Source organism: Nasonia vitripennis, chromosome 3 (assembly GCF_009193385.2).
Source record: "Nasonia vitripennis strain AsymCx chromosome 3, Nvit_psr_1.1, whole genome shotgun sequence".
NCBI lineage: Eukaryota > Metazoa > Arthropoda > Insecta > Hymenoptera > Pteromalidae > Nasonia > Nasonia vitripennis.
This window is the reverse complement of record NC_045759.1, coordinates 7,662,676-7,679,155: the sequence shown is the minus strand read 5'-3', so window position 1 is coordinate 7,679,155 and position 16,480 is coordinate 7,662,676. Positions and strand designations below refer to the sequence as shown.

The window sequence follows — 16,480 nt, the reverse complement described above, 5'->3', positions numbered from 1 at the left end:
CAGACGCGTCGTCCCCGCGGCTCTTCTTCCATACGCGTGTTATACGCATACACTCGGCGCTAGAGGAGCATAGCAGAGAGAAAGAGACAAGGAAGCTGTGCGCGAATCCTCACATTTGACGTTAAATGGCCGAGTAATTTTCCGGAGGCCTTAGCGCGCGCATATGATCCTCGTTCACTTTGCGCCCGCGCGCGAGAGAAAGCGAGCTTTTGAGGAGCTGCGAATTCGTTTGGAAGAATGCGAAAGCGCGAGCGCGTTTTCAGGCTAATTAAAAACATTGCGACTGCTTTTAATCTCGCGGCAAAGCGCTCTGCTCTGGCCTTTGTGAGCTTGCAATTATTATTAATGAAGAGCTTGCGTGGAATGACAATTTAGGCGTGTGTGCGCGTATGTGCTTCGACCTGTTGATAGTTTTTGGGGGGAAACGTTTGTGTGATTAAGGTAAAAGGCAGCGTGTTTGCAGCTATGGAGAGTCTCCGAATATTAGTACCTCGGGGCACAAAGGAGGAATAATTTCGGAATATTAGGCCTGCGAAGCAATTAGGCACAATTAACGTCGGGAAAATGTAAACAATGTCCCGATGATATCGAAAATCATTATTTTCTCGCCTGACGACACCAGCTGCAGGCTATACCCAGAGAGGAAGAAGATTCCATCAAAATACTTTAACGCCACATTCAATCTGCGATCGATCCCCGCGGGCCGCCGAAAATTTTTCATCAAAACTCTCCCAGCTCTTCCTCCTCGCCGGCAGCAGCATCGTGTCCGGCGCTGGTAGAGAAAAAAAGCTCGCGCGTATAACGTACCGAGCCCCTCTCGCGCAAACATCCATCCCCCTCGTTGTCGAATTCCGTCGTCCCCCGGCTGGAAATTGATGAACGTCACGATTCGATATCAAACGTGCCTCAGTCGAGATTTTTTTTCTCATTCTCTCTCTGCACACTCCATCGAGCTTTCCGGCATCGGCTGGCCTGCGCGCGGCCCCTGTACTAAATCACGGACATATTTCTCTCTCTTTTCGCGAAAGAGAGAAGGCGTGATTGTGTGTGAGAGCGAGCGAGCGAGAGAGGATAGAGGAGATCGTTTTACTTGCAAATGCAATCACTAAGAGCTGGGGCCTGCATCGAGTGGGGCGCCATCTATGGCTCTCGGAAGCCCGGTAAGGGATCTCGGAAGCCGACTGACTGACTCACTCGCTCTCGCTTGCGCCGCTCGCGTTTGCGGCTCTGTATATCCGATGTGTCTGATGTAATCTTTCCCTCTCGACGCTTCAGCTCTCCTCCCTCTGCACTTCCGTACATACGCTCGTCTCAAAGGGTTATCGCGTGAGCGAGAGCCAGATCCTATGCTCTGCTCGCTCGTGCGTTATGTGCAAGTCCCTTTGCCGCGGTTTGCGCATTGTCTCCTTAACTGCAGCCTGCACACGCCCTACATACTGCTCTATTTCTCATTCCTGTACACTATATCATTCACATCGAGCCATTCTTGCGCGAATACGTACGAATTGAATTCGTTACGTATTTTTCGCAGGCATAATACCGGAACCAGCTCTATCGGCGCACTCGAAACTTCTTCTCGTGCAATGGAGTTCGCGGCGGGAGAGGTGCATTGATCGCGCTCTAATTGTTCGAGCTTTGAAATTAAGTTTCGTTCGCGTGTGTACATCCGCATCTGTGTGTGTACGTGCGCGAATACGTACGAAATATAGTCAGTCGTCATAAAATAGCCCGGCCGAAACTTACGAACGGAAAACTCGAGAGCTGTGTGTGTAGAGCGCACTCGAGCGGCACAATTAAAAATACAGCGGCTCAAAAGCTCCTACACGCTATCATGCGCGAGTATAATAAACTTGCTCGCGTTATGTTCCTCTAACGTTTTTAATTAAAAATGCACGGCACAGCAGGATAGAGAGAGAGAGAGAGAGAGAGAGAGAGAGAGAGAGAGAGAGAGAGAGTTTTTCACCTGCAGTGGCTTACACATACAGACGCATATGGATACGAGTGAGAAGGAAGCACCTTCAAACTGAAAGAGCTTCGCGGAGGCTTTTTCAATTAACACGTTCTCGCATATTCAGCGACTCTCCGCCACGATTCAATTAATATTTTAGGAAACTTTAAGCTCGCCTCTCCCTCTGTAAGCAATTCGTGCGCACACGTACACACGTACGCGCGCGTCTTTGAATCCCGTGTACAGCTCGATAAGAGAGAGAGAGAGAGAGAGAGAGAGAGAGAGAGAGAGAGAGAGAGAGAGAGAGAGAGAGAGAGAGAGAGAGAAGAGCGAAGCTAGTACATATAAGCGAATGTGAGCCAGCGGAGCATAGACGAATTAACCCACATAATTACGGGATTAATTATTTTTAATAAGGCCTCGTGCACTAGGTGCTGCGCTGGCAAATGTTACTGTATCATATAACAGGGACGTATAATGGAAAATTACATCCCTTTCACGAGGGGGAGAGAGAGAGAGAGAGAGAGAGAGAGAGAGAGAGAGAGAGAGAGAGAGAGAGAGAGAGAGAGAGAGAGAGAGAGAGAGAGAGAGAGTATACAGAGCTACTGCCGAATAATATGAGCCTTTCGCACAGAGCAGCGGCGGCGAAAAGCGCGAACGTATATATACGCACGCACGTCCCTTTGACAGTAATTGAAACGCGCGTGGGCTGTAAAAAGTCGTATAACGGTTCGCAGAGTAATAATAAGCGATGCCGGAGTTATGCTTTACATGCATCACGCACATACGTGAGCGTGGGCGAATGGCTTGGGTGAATAGTAACCGAGGGTATAATGGGATGAGCGTGATTGGATATGAAGTACATGCGAACATTCTTAGCAAACTACTCGACAGAGTTCTGCATCGCTTTTCGTCTATTACAGCCTTCCGACATTTCCACGTTACGATCCGCGTCTTGTTATATGGGTCTCGTGTGACACCGCCAGCAGGTATATTTACGGCTTTATGGCACAGGGGCGCATTGAAGGAACTCTTTTCACGCACGAACAGCTCGAGCTGCCTCTGGCATACACCCGTCGCGTCACATTCGCGCTACAATTTTAGAATTGAGATTTTCTCCAACTCGTTTGCATCACTATTACACGCATTGCTTTTGGAGACAGCAACAAAGACAGCATAACCTAGTTTGCAATTCACAGAGAGTATGGACATCGAAAAACTAACCTTCATTACGGGGCACTCGAAGCTTTGTGCTTTTTCGAAATTGCGTTTGGCATTTTCGGTCGAAAAATTGAGCTGTTATTGTGCTCGAGAGAGAGAGAGAGAGAGAGAAGCCTGCTGCTGGTACAGAGACGTTCTGAATGAAATTTCAAAACTGAATTTCGCTTTTGTGTTGTGTGCGGGATGGCGGATCAATATATACCCTGTTGCAGGGGGAGCCCGAGCAAAAATGAAATTGAATCGTCAATGGTAAAAAATTGACGTTTAAATTATTCTCCTCTCACTGCGAGACGATGATCGCATTTTATATACGTGCAAATATTTCAGCCTCGTGTTCGGTACAATTCGTATGAGATAAATAATTATATCTCCGCTTGTGTGACGTTCTTCTGTATCAGCCTTTCTGTTGACGAAGCTTTCTACTCGTGGAAATATTCGAGACAATAAAGAATGAATTTGACGTTCGATTTTTCGCTAAATTCGCTGACATTATTGTTGCGACGTGTGAGGAATATTTTATAGCTGGAGACTTATAATTCAGCGCGGATTAAAGATTCACCGTCAATGATGTACTTTTTTTAGTCGAATATATTTTAAACCAAAGAAGTCGCCAAGAAAGAGTCCATAGTAAACAAGACTTAATCTCGCGGCTGTAAAGTCCCGAACCCTAGTCTCTCTTCGAAATGAATTCGTTAATCTTTTCGACGTGGATTTGCTCTTCGATGTTTTCTCCCCAACCCTATACCTGTATATACACATGGGAAGTAAGCGTCTTACCGGACTCCTAGAGGATTAATTAACGAATAGCCTTCCCTCATAACTTTATATATACACTCCCGGAAACGCGCGTAAACTCCTTCCTTCCCTCCTTTTTTTCTCTCCTCATCTTCTTTTGAAGCCTTTCAAAAATAAATTCCCCATATACTTAATCCTCTTAAAAGCGGCTCCTTTTTCTCCTCCTCCTCCTCGGCCTTTCATACACACACACACACACACACAACGTACACTCGGAGGCTCGCGCGTAATTAAAATTCACCTAATAGCATTCCCAAGTTATAGCAAACTCGCGCCAATTAAGCTCTCTCGCGAGCTTTCCAGGAAAAAGTAGCGTCAATCAGATACAAACAAAGAAGAAAGTCTACTCTGGCACATGCATAATACATCCTCGCGCGAGCCTCTCTCGAATTCATCAATAGCATAAACAAAGCCGAGCGCGAATGAAAAAAGGCATCTCGATCGCGGCGCCTGCCGAATACGCGAGCAGCAGCGCGTGTGTATCGTTCGCTTCGTGACTGGAAAGTCTCTAACTCACTGTATACGCCCTCCTCCTCCGTTATGTAAACGCTCCGCAGGTATTCCCGCGGCATTTACGGCATTATTTTTCTCCTTCCGCCGCAGCGCATACACATGCACTTCAATCGCATCGCGAGTCACGTAGCCGGGAAATCAATGAGACTACGAGCGCGAGATTTAGAGAGGGGAACGCGAGCTTTTTCTCGGGGCTATATCGCTTTCAGCAGCCGCTGCTGCTGCAACGAGTGTATAAAGGCGCCGCCGAGTTGGGTTTCCGTGAACGGCTCTCTCTCTCTCTCTCTCTCTAGCGTTTTTACATCCGAGAAGGAAATTGTGTATAAATAAATTGCGATCTTTAGAGCGTAGACGCGGCTCTATACTTCCCGCCGTCCAATAAAGATTCCTCGGCCGACGTAAATACTCAATTTGCCGCTGCATAATGAATCCCCGCGCAGAGGAAGAGTTTTACCTCGGCGTAATACGGGAATTGCTGAGCCTCGGTATGCTCTGCAGTTTTTACATAATAAGCAACGATTCATTGCCGCACTTTGCAGTCGCCCCCGATTTTCAGCAGACCGTTTTGGAATTTTGAGACAAAGCGGATGATGTGAAAGAGCTGTACTATTTATTATCGTTAACTAAATTCCAAAGCTCAAGAAGAAATTCTACCTTTCGCTCCAGTCGAGCGATCCGTCGAATCAGCGCAAAATCCGATAAGAACCGGCGCCGGTTTCATGCAAATACGTCCGGGCGCGTATAAATATGGAACGCGTCAAGAAACAAACGGTTAAGACTCCGACGCGCATATCCGGGGGATCCCGTGATTTACTGCAGGCAACGACGCGGCCTGCGGGGATTATAATAAGAAAAAGAAGTAGAAGAAGAAGCGGAAGCAACGGGGCGAGAGAGGAGCCGGACTTTCAGTTTGCGCCGCGCGACGCGGGAACTTCAAATACACGACCGGCTCTGAAGCTTTCGAGCTTAGCGAGACGACGAAGACGACTGGGCAGTATCGAAGAAGCTTTCTCTCTCTTCTTTTTCTCTCACCTTCCGCGAGCAACGTTCGCGCGCGTGCACGAGCTTAGAGAGAGGGACTTAGAGAGCTCCTCGTTCACTTGGATTTTTCGCTGCAAACTTTCTCTCCGACGCCTTATCACTTACAATTAGTTGATGGAATTCGCGGAAATGAAATTAGCTGGATTGGCTGGAAAGAATGCGAAGAAAAGGAGTATAGTAGGAGAGTGTATAGGATCATATAAGGGAGTGTGTCTCTAGGACTGTAATTTCATTTAGCGAAGCTGCGTAGTGCTTCTCCTCCGCCGTTTCGCTGCTGCTGCAGCCTGTTCACCTCCTCGGTTGCCGTTGATAATTAATTAGAGAGAGAGAGAGAGAGAGAGAGAGAGAGAGAGAGAGAGAGAGAGAGAGAGAGAGAGTGGAGAGACGTATACTTGGATTAATTGAATTGACAATTAACTCGCCTCCACTCTCTCTCTCTTTGGCCGTTAACAAATTGCGTCCAGTTGTGTCGGCCGCGTCTAATTTCGAATATTCGCCCACCGGCAGCAAATTTAACGGCCCGCAGATTTCAGACAGGCGTACACGTAAAATTAGCTTGCGTCAGCATGATAATATCGAATTTATCATCGCTGAGGGTGACGCGCGGGTTAATCAAATGGCGCGTGAAGAGCAGCGCCGCGCGCGGCTGTCTCTTCGCTATGAAGGACGTGAATTAAAACTTTCTAATTGGCGCGTAATTCGAAACGCATCGTCGGAATAAGTTCCGCGACGAGACGTCGCTGAGAATACAATACGGACTGTCGTCGTGGCTGACGATAACGTAAGCGTTTAATTTTTCACACTATACTCTTATGCGATAACTTCCAATCGCATAAATCCGCGTTTAGCCCACAGGAGTCGACTGCCGCGCGGCAGCAGCATCTCACTCCGAACTTTTCCTCTTATTTCCTCATCCTTTTACGTTATCTTTGCAGGAACGCGCGGCTCCTCTCCCCGGATCAGCCGGAGATCTTTTCGTCAGTCTCTCTGCCGTAGAAAACGTAGACGCGCGCGTGCGCGATAGTGCAGCAGCTGGGGGTAAGCCGGGGGAGAGTAGAGATCGGTATTCCAGGGGATAAAGGATTACCGGAGATAGCCTCTGGAAGCAACAAGCTTTCTCTTCTCGGATCCTTTGTGCGCGAGAGGGAAGAGGAGCGAGCGTCCGTGTTTTGGCACTTGCGTCTCCTCGATATGAGCTCGATATTTCTCTCGAGAAAGAGGAGAATTCGATTCGGTGTACGAGTGCTTCATTGTTCTCGTTGCAATTTTCGATCGGCTCGATACTCGGCATTTTTCCTCTTGGTTTGAATAATAAATCGCACTCTACTCTCGATATAAATGGCCGCGTTTTTAAAGCGGGCCTGAAAGCATAATAACTTATTGAAACCCTCTGCCCCTTTTTTTTATTACAGGTACGCGCTTATTAAAATGTAATATCAAAACTCGAAAGAGCTCGCAATAAAATCCCGATTCATCGCGCGAACGGAAAAAGACTCGTAAAATTTCCATTAAAACCTCTTTACCAACGAAGAAAAAGCCTGGGGATTCGGCGCTGAGCACTCGCAATTACAAGAGAGTGTGGATAATCGTGCCTTTCGCGAATCGCGCGCATAATTTCGTTAGTCCACGCGCGCAACACGTACACGGCGATCTCGCTCGCTGAAATTCCTTGCATTCCAACAACCGATAAAGCTCTTATTCTCCTTCCTCCGAATAAACTCCGACCTATTAATACCCGACTGCATCACCGCAGCATATACAATATACCTATACACACACATTCGAGCGTTTCGTGCGATGTTTGCAAAAATGTGCCTCGCGCGCCGCCGCCGGCAATAAAAACCTTATCGGCCCCGCGCGCGCGATAAGAGCAGAGACTATACGCGCGCGCGCGCGCGCTCTCTCTCGGCTTATTAAAATTAGCGAGAGAGACTCTGCGGCGAATCGGCTAATTTACCGTGTGTGTGTGTGTGTGTGACTCACGGCCAAGTTCAAACGCGAATTTCAGCGGACAGCCGCACCGGAGATCAAGCGCCGGCGCTCTGGCGTGACCTTGAGGTGAAAAGAACGCAGCGGATAGGTCCGAAAATAAAATTCGCTAGTACGAAAAATTTAACGCACCTCCTCGCGCGCTCTCGGCGCATTATACACTCGCACACACACACACACACACACATGCGAATAAGAGAGAGAGAGAGAGAGACTCGAAGCGGCCGCAACACAGTCGCTCTCCCTCTCTCTCTCTCTCTCGCGCGTCTCATATATAAAACGCCGGCTACTCACGCGGCACGGGCCAGTTTGACTCGCTCGCGCTCGGCGAGAGTGTCTCGTCTGTGCTATACTCTCCGTCGTTGGCTCGCGCGCGTAAACACACGCACACCAGGTGCTCTCCTTCCTCCTCCTCCGCGAGTGTGTCTGTCTCTCTTTCTCGACAGTGTCTTCTTCTTCTCTCTGTGCGAATACCAATACACACAGGCACCCGTGAAAGAAGAAGCAGAGTACGTAGAAAGGAGCACGTTTGCTGCTGCGAATTTAACCTAGAAAGTCGCCCGCGTCATTGGATTTCATTTCTGCAGAGCGGCCGACTCTGTACCGAGAGCTGCTGCAGCTCGGCTTGCGTCTGTGTGTGTATGTGCTCGCGGTCCACGTGACTTCTATACAGAGAGAGAGAGAGAGAGAAAGAGAGAGAGAAAGAGAGAGAGAGAGAGAGAGAGAGAGTCGTGCGCGAATTCATTCGCGCGGCGGTGTGTTGTGCGCGTCTGTATATTGTGCCGCCGCTGCTGCATAGGACCTGTACTCCTCTCTACTACTGCTTCTTTCTCTCAGGTATGTTTTCTCGTGAAATAGCAAAACGGCTATCTGTGGAACGCGTCGCTTATCGCCGGTGACGAAAAATGACACGCGCACGTCCGTGCGGGGAGTAAATCGCCCGAGATCTTTATCTCCGACCCGTCGGCAAAACACTCGGCGATAAGCGCATACCTCCCGAAATCGAAGGGAAAAACAAAAAAGAACCGCGCGAGCTTGGATATTTATAGATTGGCCCGGGTCCACCTATAGCGTACAATGCATCGAGTCGCCGGGTTCAGGTCGGAGGCCGAAGGCCGCGAGCGCATTCCTCTCTCGCTACCTTCTCTCACGTAACGCTTTCGCGCAAAACGAGGCTTTTTCGGGCGGTTCTCGCGCGCAACGGGATACACTTACTCGACTCTTGTAAATATTTTGCGCCCGTATACGCGTTGCATAAGTCCGCGCTTTTTTCCGCGATTTATCGCCGCCGCGAGAGAGAGAGAGAGAGAGAGAGAGAAACGACGATAATACACACGCGGGGGGGAGGAAGACGCGGCGTCGGCGCGAGAGATTTACGGCGCTATAATTACCGCCGCGCAGCGCCGTAAACCTGTCGGCGCGGAATCAAAGCCGTTAATCGTTTTAATGTACATACACGGCCGCTTCTTCCGAAACGATCGTTAATTGCTCGCGCCCTCGATCGCATTTGTATTCTCCGATCAAGCTGTGACAGGTGTATGTACAGTATCGCGGGTAAAACTCGTGTGTACGCGAATAGAGAGAGAGACCTTTCCCCTTCCCGAATTTCGCAACACAGTCTTTTACGCGCTTTGTACGTGCTCGCGAAGCTCGAGCCGCCGCGCGCGAAACATTTGAAATGCTAATACACCGCGCGCGCTCGAGTAAGTGGCACACTAAAGAGCGAAGAAAATTTCGAGACGCTGACTGACTGGCGCTCTCGGGATGAGGTATTCGGAAATTTATGCGGCGCCGAGTGAATTGTGCCGCGCGAAAAATATTAGCCGTAACGCAGGAACTTTGAAGAGCCCCGACGTTCGGACGCCCCTAGAAGTAAGCTTGGATATTCAGCTGATGACTCCTCTCCCTTTATTAATCGAGCGATTACACGCGTCTCTTTTTTCTCCAATAACGTAGTTGTCGAATCGTAATAAAATGAACCTTTGATCGATGCGCCCGTCGTTATTACATCTCGCGCGTGTACACTGCAGAGCTTTTTCAGGGAAATAAATCACGTTCGCTCGGCTGCGCGAAGCGTATTGTTTCGCGAAACGATCGCGGCGTCGCTAACGCCGCAGTTTCCTCTTTCAACCGCGGCGCACGAAAAAATTCGCCTGACGCGGCATCTCGACGCGCTCGTATTCCGAAGGGTAGAGCTGTATAACGATTCTAATTGCGACGATTAGGCAGTCCCTCGCGAGAAAAAATTCTCGAATTCGTGCAGCAGCAGAAGCCTCTCGCTCTATTCAATTAGGCGACAAATTAAGACAATCTTTGTCGCGCGCGCCAGCGCTAACGAGGCCCCCGTCACGCATCACGTACTACAACAGCGAGTTGACTCGACTTCGCTGCTGCTGCATCTCACGACGTGCCTCTCTCCCTCTCGACTTGGGTGGCGCCCCTGGAACTTCTCCTTTATTTTCAGCCAATTATCCGCTCGAGCTCGGCTCTTCTGTATACTCTGTGCGCGCTGCAGTTGCCCGCAGAGCCGTCGATGCTGTTTTCTCTCACTCTGTGTTGGTCTGTAGGTATACGTGTGCAGATTTATGGGCAAGAGCTGCGATCGACTTTGGAAAAATATATTTAAATCTCAGGTCCGGCTATACGTGCCTCGGCTCTTCCGCAATCTTTGGAAATTATTGTGACCCGTGTGCGCTTAGCGCACGGCAACGATTTCCGCAAGAGAGAGAGAGAGAGAGAGAGTTATGACCGGCAGATAAGAGCTTCGGTTATATTGGGAGAAGCGGAGAGTTGCACTTTTTCTCGGACAAAAGTTGCGCGCGTGTATCTGTTGCGGAAGCGGCACATTTGCATACCTATAGCGCCGATACAAAAAGCGACAGATGCACCGCTGCGAGAGATAACGAAGCGAAATAATCGGTCTCGCCTTGAACCGAGCGAGAAAAAAAATCGTGTCCTCTCCGGCGCCTACAGCATTCATACACTCGCGGAAATCCAAACAGCTGCGCAGCGCAGGAAAAACACCTTCCGATCGCGCCAGGGATTTCCTCTGCGTGTCCAATACGAAGCTCGTATACACACACACAGGACGATATCGGCGGCGTCGGCCCTATTCTCGAAAATCGTTCCCTTCGCAAACATGCAAAGTCGCGCGCTGCGAGCAGCCAATCTGTCTGAAAGCAGTACGTAGAGCATCCTGTGCATATGGGCATCGATCGCGCGAACGACAAAGCCTCGGATGTATCGCGCGCGGACAAATAAACGGCTTTATTGACACGATCTCTCCCTCTGACGCGCGCGAGGCGTTCCTACAAAACGACCCCCCGGATTCAGGCTTCTTTTTTTTTTCTAAAAAAAGGTACCGCTCTCTCGTATACGCGAATAGCTCGTTATATCGTCCATAAATTTTCCATCAACGAGCCGCGAGTAGCCGATCCGGAACCGATTTTTCCCTCGTGTCCCGCGTGTAATATGCATAGACCGATATTATACATTAACCGTCGGCCGATAAGCCGTTAATTGAGCCAGTATATTCAATGTTATCTCTCGCGGCTTCGGCTGCTTTGATATTATACGTATAGGTAAAAACGCGCAAGTGATCCCCGACAAAGGCGACCGTACCGGTTCATTTAGTCTCTCGCTCATGTGCTCTCTGGCGCGAGACCGAAGCTCGATTTCACCCCCCCCCCCGCGGACTGTTTGCCGATTTTTTCGCGTATAGAACACAACGGATATTACGCCTGTCTGGCCGCTATCGTTTCCGGCAATATGGATACAGCCGTTCCCCTTATCGCGGTTTCGTTCGAATTAGATATGCCGTCACTTTGCGCCCGCGTGAATGACGAACGATCGCCACGGCGTTTTTGTAATTGGAACCAAACGGAAGCCGGAAATTACTCAGCAGCGCCGCGCGAAACGAGCCGTGTTAATATTTACGCGCTGGGAAATAATCGAATGAATAATCTGGCGAATCATCGGGAAATTTCGAATGAGAAAATAATAAAAATCAGGGAGGGTATTCGCGGTATAATAAAACCTTCGCGTGCCTATACCGCCGGAATTAATATACGACTGACAAATGCGCGCGCGGTTAACCCATTTGTCATGCGCAGATAAAAGTTTATCACTCATTGCCCGGAAAGAGTATTATACTGCTCCCGCAGGAACAGCTCACTCTCTCGTAAAAATATACCGACCGATGTATAGCGAGTGATTAACTTTGCTTAATTGCTCAAATCGCGCGCGCGCGCGCGCTTCCTTAATACCGTCGGGAGAGCTTTGTTATGGCTCAGCCTTATTTTCTCCTTTTTTTTTCATTACATTTTCGCGTCCTGATATATGACCGCAGTTTTTTCTGCACAATAAATATTATTGTCATAGGCGTCGAATTAATCGAATTGGTATAATATGCGCGCGCGGACTAAAATACATATAATTAGCCGCATCGAGAGGGCTGATTGATTGTTGTTTTAATTGGGTTGGCGATACGCGGAGAGTTATATTGTTACGAGAGCGGCATAAATAGACGCTTCGGCGTATAATATAACCTACTTCGTTGCTGCCGCCGCGAGAGAGAGAGAGAGAGAGAGAGAGAGAGAGAGAGAGAGAGAGACAGACAGCTGGAAAGAGTGTAATAGAATCCAATTAACAGAAAATAGGGGAGGATGATCCGGTGGGGTATTGATTTCATTTCCCCCTCCTGACGACGGCTAGTTAGCAGGTGCGCTTTTCATTCTGACGAATTCGCGGATTTTTTTGATTAAATTTTTCAAAATGAATGGGGGAGACGCGTGCTTTTGTTCGCGGGGAAAAAAAAATCCTCTTTTGACAGTTAATTAAAGCGGGATCAGGCTGGAAAGATCGCGTACTTGATTGTACATCAGCATCAGCATGTTTATTCCTTATTTCTCTCTCTCTCTCTCTCTCTCTCTCTCTCTCTCTCTCTCTCGCGTCGTATAAAGAGTCGCGCGGAGGAGGAGAGAGTTTTTAAGTAGCGGAATTCGCAAACGACTTGGCTATATACACTCCTGCAAGTTTTTCCCCGCGGGAGTATTTCACGTGTCCGGCTAATTTTATGCCATAAATCAGGGAAAATTTAACCGAAGTCGCGTAATTTCAGAAAAGTCGCGAAAACTCGAAGCGCCAAGAAGCAGCAGCAGCGGTAGTAGCTTTGAAATAAGAAGAAAGAGCGCGTAAACATGTAAATTTGCCCTTGGCTCTTTTTTCCTTCGGCTTAGCAGAGCAGCAGTATCTCTTCTCCTTCTTCTTCTCTTCCCCTCAAATATTTACGCCGACCCGGCATTTTTTACCTTAATCGACTCATTAATACGTTTCGTTTCCACTCGCGCACCTATGAATTATGCCGCGAATTAATATTCCGATTCCGCCGAGCGACTTATATTCTCTCGGATTGATCAATTTAGATAATTGTCGGACATTATATCTTCGAGTGCGAGGGACGCTCCGCTTAATGAGAGTACTCTCGGCGGCGGCCGCAATTAGCGAAAATTTATACCGACGCACTGCGTGTCGTCTTGTTTTTCCTCTCGAAAATTTCTGTCAGGAACTAGCCGTGCATCGACGACGACGGCAGCGCAGCGCGCGAAATTCATGAATATTAAAGGAAAAAATGATTGCTAGACCCGACGTGCTCACTCGCTCGCTCGCTGGACGTGGTCCAAGCTTTTGAAGTCATTCTTTATAATGCTAATGGGCCTCGAGCATGTGGATGGTATATCCTCTTCCGAGCTGGGCTTTTAACAAATTTCGAACGTGTAGAGTGTATGCCCGCGGTATGTAGCGCTGTGATTTATTATGTGTGTAGGTTGTACTCGGGATTTCTCGGAAATTCGTTCAAAATCAATAAAATCACACACAGCCCGCTCCGCACATACGTTTATACGTGTAATGGTAAAAGAGCGAGCGGACCGCGGAAGCAATTTTATTTCCCATGCATACATTGACCGGAGAAGAAGAGCCACGTAGATATATCCCGCGGGTTAATGAAGAAAGCCGCTATAGGCCCTCGCTCGCGAATTGGAATTTCCCTCGGAATATAGCGGCGAAAAAAATATGTTAATTCTCTCGCAGGGCTGTTTTGCCTCTCTCGCTCGTCTAGCGATTAATATTCATAAGCCTCGCGCAGCCGCGGCTCTTTCTCTTAATTATTGATCTTCTTCTCTCCCTCCTTCTTCTTTTGATCTTTCGGGATCAGCCGCTCTGCGCACTTATCTAAATTTCCAATTAGCGCCGAGGCCTCTCTCTATATATAGCAGTTTAATGGAAATTCAATTAAGCCATCCGCTTTTCTTCTCCCCCGCGATCGTGCATGTAGGAACGTCTTTTAATCGTCGTCGTCGCTCGTCATAGGTCGCGCGAGTGTAGAGCCGGGGATACAGTGTATACGTGTGTAACTAACTTTGCGGCGCCGCGTTTACTTAGAGGACCAAAGCAGATTGCCGCGGGACGAGTCTTGCTGATGTTTTAAAGCGGTTTTGCACCTCCGACGACGACGACGAGAAGAGCGAGTTAAGTTATCCCGTCGTCGTCGTCTCTCTCGCTCTGTGGGAAAATGTTTCCGAGGCTGACGTTTTGAATATAATTCCGCGTCACTCGCTCTTCCTCAAGACTCCCGGAGGCGCGCAGCGCAGCCGCTTTATTTACGGCCCTTTGCGATTGTCAGAGAATTTATCTCATGACCTCCTTATACTCGTGCAGGGATTCGCCGAGATAGGCGCGAGTGTAAACGTGTGACACGGCTTTGTTATTAGCGACGACTCTCGAAAATACACGTCCTCGTTGTTCTAGCGATCGCTTCGCTCGAATAAAACGATATCTCTCTCGAACACGAGGAGAGCTGCGGAGCGATAGTCGATTGCTATGCGCGCGCTCGCCTCCTGTTTAGCGAACGTGCTCAGATAGGCTGCTGCTCGAGATGAAACGCAAACGCAATTTGCACCTCAGCTTCCTGTTTTCCGCGCGCAATGGCGAATTTATCGCGTAATCACCTTTTCGAGTTTTCTCCTTCCTCCGTTTCCTCCTCTCTCTCTCTCTCCGAATTAGTCGACTTCCCGAGACTGGCATGGGGGCTCTGGAGAGCTTTAATAATAAGTGTACTTATACACTGTGTAAGCCGAGCTTGCAGCGAGAGCTAGCGAGCGCAATATGCGTGTCGGCGGGTGAACGAACGCGCGAATGCGTTGCTGCTGCGCGGCTATTAGCCCGTTAACCTATTAACTGACTCGACTCTCCGCCGCCGAGAGCTATACGCGAATAAAATCTGCCGTCGACTAATTATTCCTCCCCCTCTCTTGTATATACATCAGCGCTTGGCAGAGTAACGAACTTTTTTTTTTCATCAGCCTCGCGCATCCTCGTCGAACGAAAGCGTATTTTTTCTCTCTCTCTCGCTCTCCCATACAGAAGTTGTACGACTCGTCGAAATTGGTTTTTCATGCGCGCGCGAGGCTATTCCGCTTGCGGTTAACGGTGTGTCGGAATACCCCGGCGTATTTATAAACGACGACGACGTCCGGCTTTCATTACCCACACACACACACACACACACAGACGCGCGGAGAGCTCGTGCTGTGTATAGCTTGAAATGAAAGAAGTACACCGCGAAAAGCTATGATCGAATTCCTACTGCTAATAGTAGACGGCCGACGAGCACACTGGAAACATCTGTAAACAATTTTTTCCCTTCCTTCCTCCAATCTCTTCACTGCACGCATATGTATAGCACACACAGGCCCTGTTACGTGCGGTGTTTATATACGCTACACATGTCGCGCGCGCTTGGAATACGTCCAGTAGCAGAAGGCGTATAACACCACGTCTCTCTCTCTCTCTCTCTCTCTCTCTCTCTCTCTCTCTCTCTCTCTCTCTCTCGGAGGATCGTCGTCGTTGCCGCTCGCGTCGTTTATCATTGCGCCGCGCAGCTCAACGATCCATTAACATTCGCGCTAACTCGCTGCGACTTTTACACCGCTCTCTCGAGTGACGCAAGCTATTGTCCGCTTTTTCCATAATTGAAGTTTCCAATAAGCAATTTTTCCCGCGCAGTCAATTACGCGCACGCGATTATATACAGCTGCTATGAGTGTGATGTCATCGGCTTGGCGAATATAATCTTAAATAATTCGCGGAGAGAAATTTACGGGCTCCTCGTTAAGCCGACTTTGCAGCCGAATGGAAATCAAATTCGGATATCTCCGGGACGACTGCCAGAGCATTCTCTCGCGCTCTTTCATACAGCGGAGAGAGGAAAGTGGGTCGCGCCCCGCCGGTTGACAAATTGCGCACTTGAGCTCTCATTTCCGACTCTCGCGAGCTATGAGAGAGAGAGAGAGAACCGCTTCTTTAGCGCTTCAGCCCGACACATCTGCGAGGGAATGAAGATGACGAGGGTTGGACACAGGTGCTTCGCTGCTGATGTTGCTCTATGGAGACAAAAAAATGCTCTCTCTCTCTCTCTCTCTCTCTCGATTAATTATACAGCAACAAGTGTATATTCTCGCTTTTTTTCCTCGAACGCCTCGACTTCCGCGACCGGAAGCGCCGCACGGCGAAAATAGAATTTTCCGGAAACGAAGCTGCGTATACACAACGCGATCCGACTGGCGCCACACACGACTTTCTCTCCTTCACACGCCGACGTGTTGTGTTTTGGCCGAGCGGCACGTTCCGAAAAAAAGTCGCACACTCGAAATAGACGAATACCGAGAGTGTATTATACCTACGTGTGCGTATGATTTATCGCCGGACTGTGTTTAGAGAGAGAGAGAGAGAGAGAGAGAGAGAGAGAGACGAGCTCTCTCGTGGCGATGATATCTGTACGCCGAGAGGAGATAAGAGCGAAGGGAAGACGACGACGGTGTAGTGCATTGTGCGCTAGTCGTGCGGGGACCTCTGGAGGAGGTCCGGGATTCGCGGAAGGATTATGCGCGCGCTTATCGCTCGCGAGGCTCTGCG

The 16,480-nt window shown here is 49.0% G+C and overlaps 1 protein-coding gene across 7 annotated transcripts in view; it reads left to right on the top strand.

Moving 5' to 3' along the window:
• Nucleotides 1–16,480, top strand: part of LOC100677936 (cysteine-rich motor neuron 1 protein) — a 112,553-nt gene that overhangs the window by 32,321 nt on the left and 63,752 nt on the right. For 3 of the 7 annotated variants that reach the window (XM_032598554.1, XM_032598557.1, XM_016983667.2), the window contains exon 1: nt 7,807–8,344. The exons of 2 other annotated variants lie outside the window; for them this stretch is intronic. The gene's annotated coding sequence lies outside the window, so the exon portion shown is untranslated. Of the gene's footprint in view, nt 1–7,800; nt 9,380–16,480 lie in introns of those variants that run through there. 2 more of the 7 variants (XM_032598556.1, XM_032598555.1) reach the window with 2 other exon arrangements.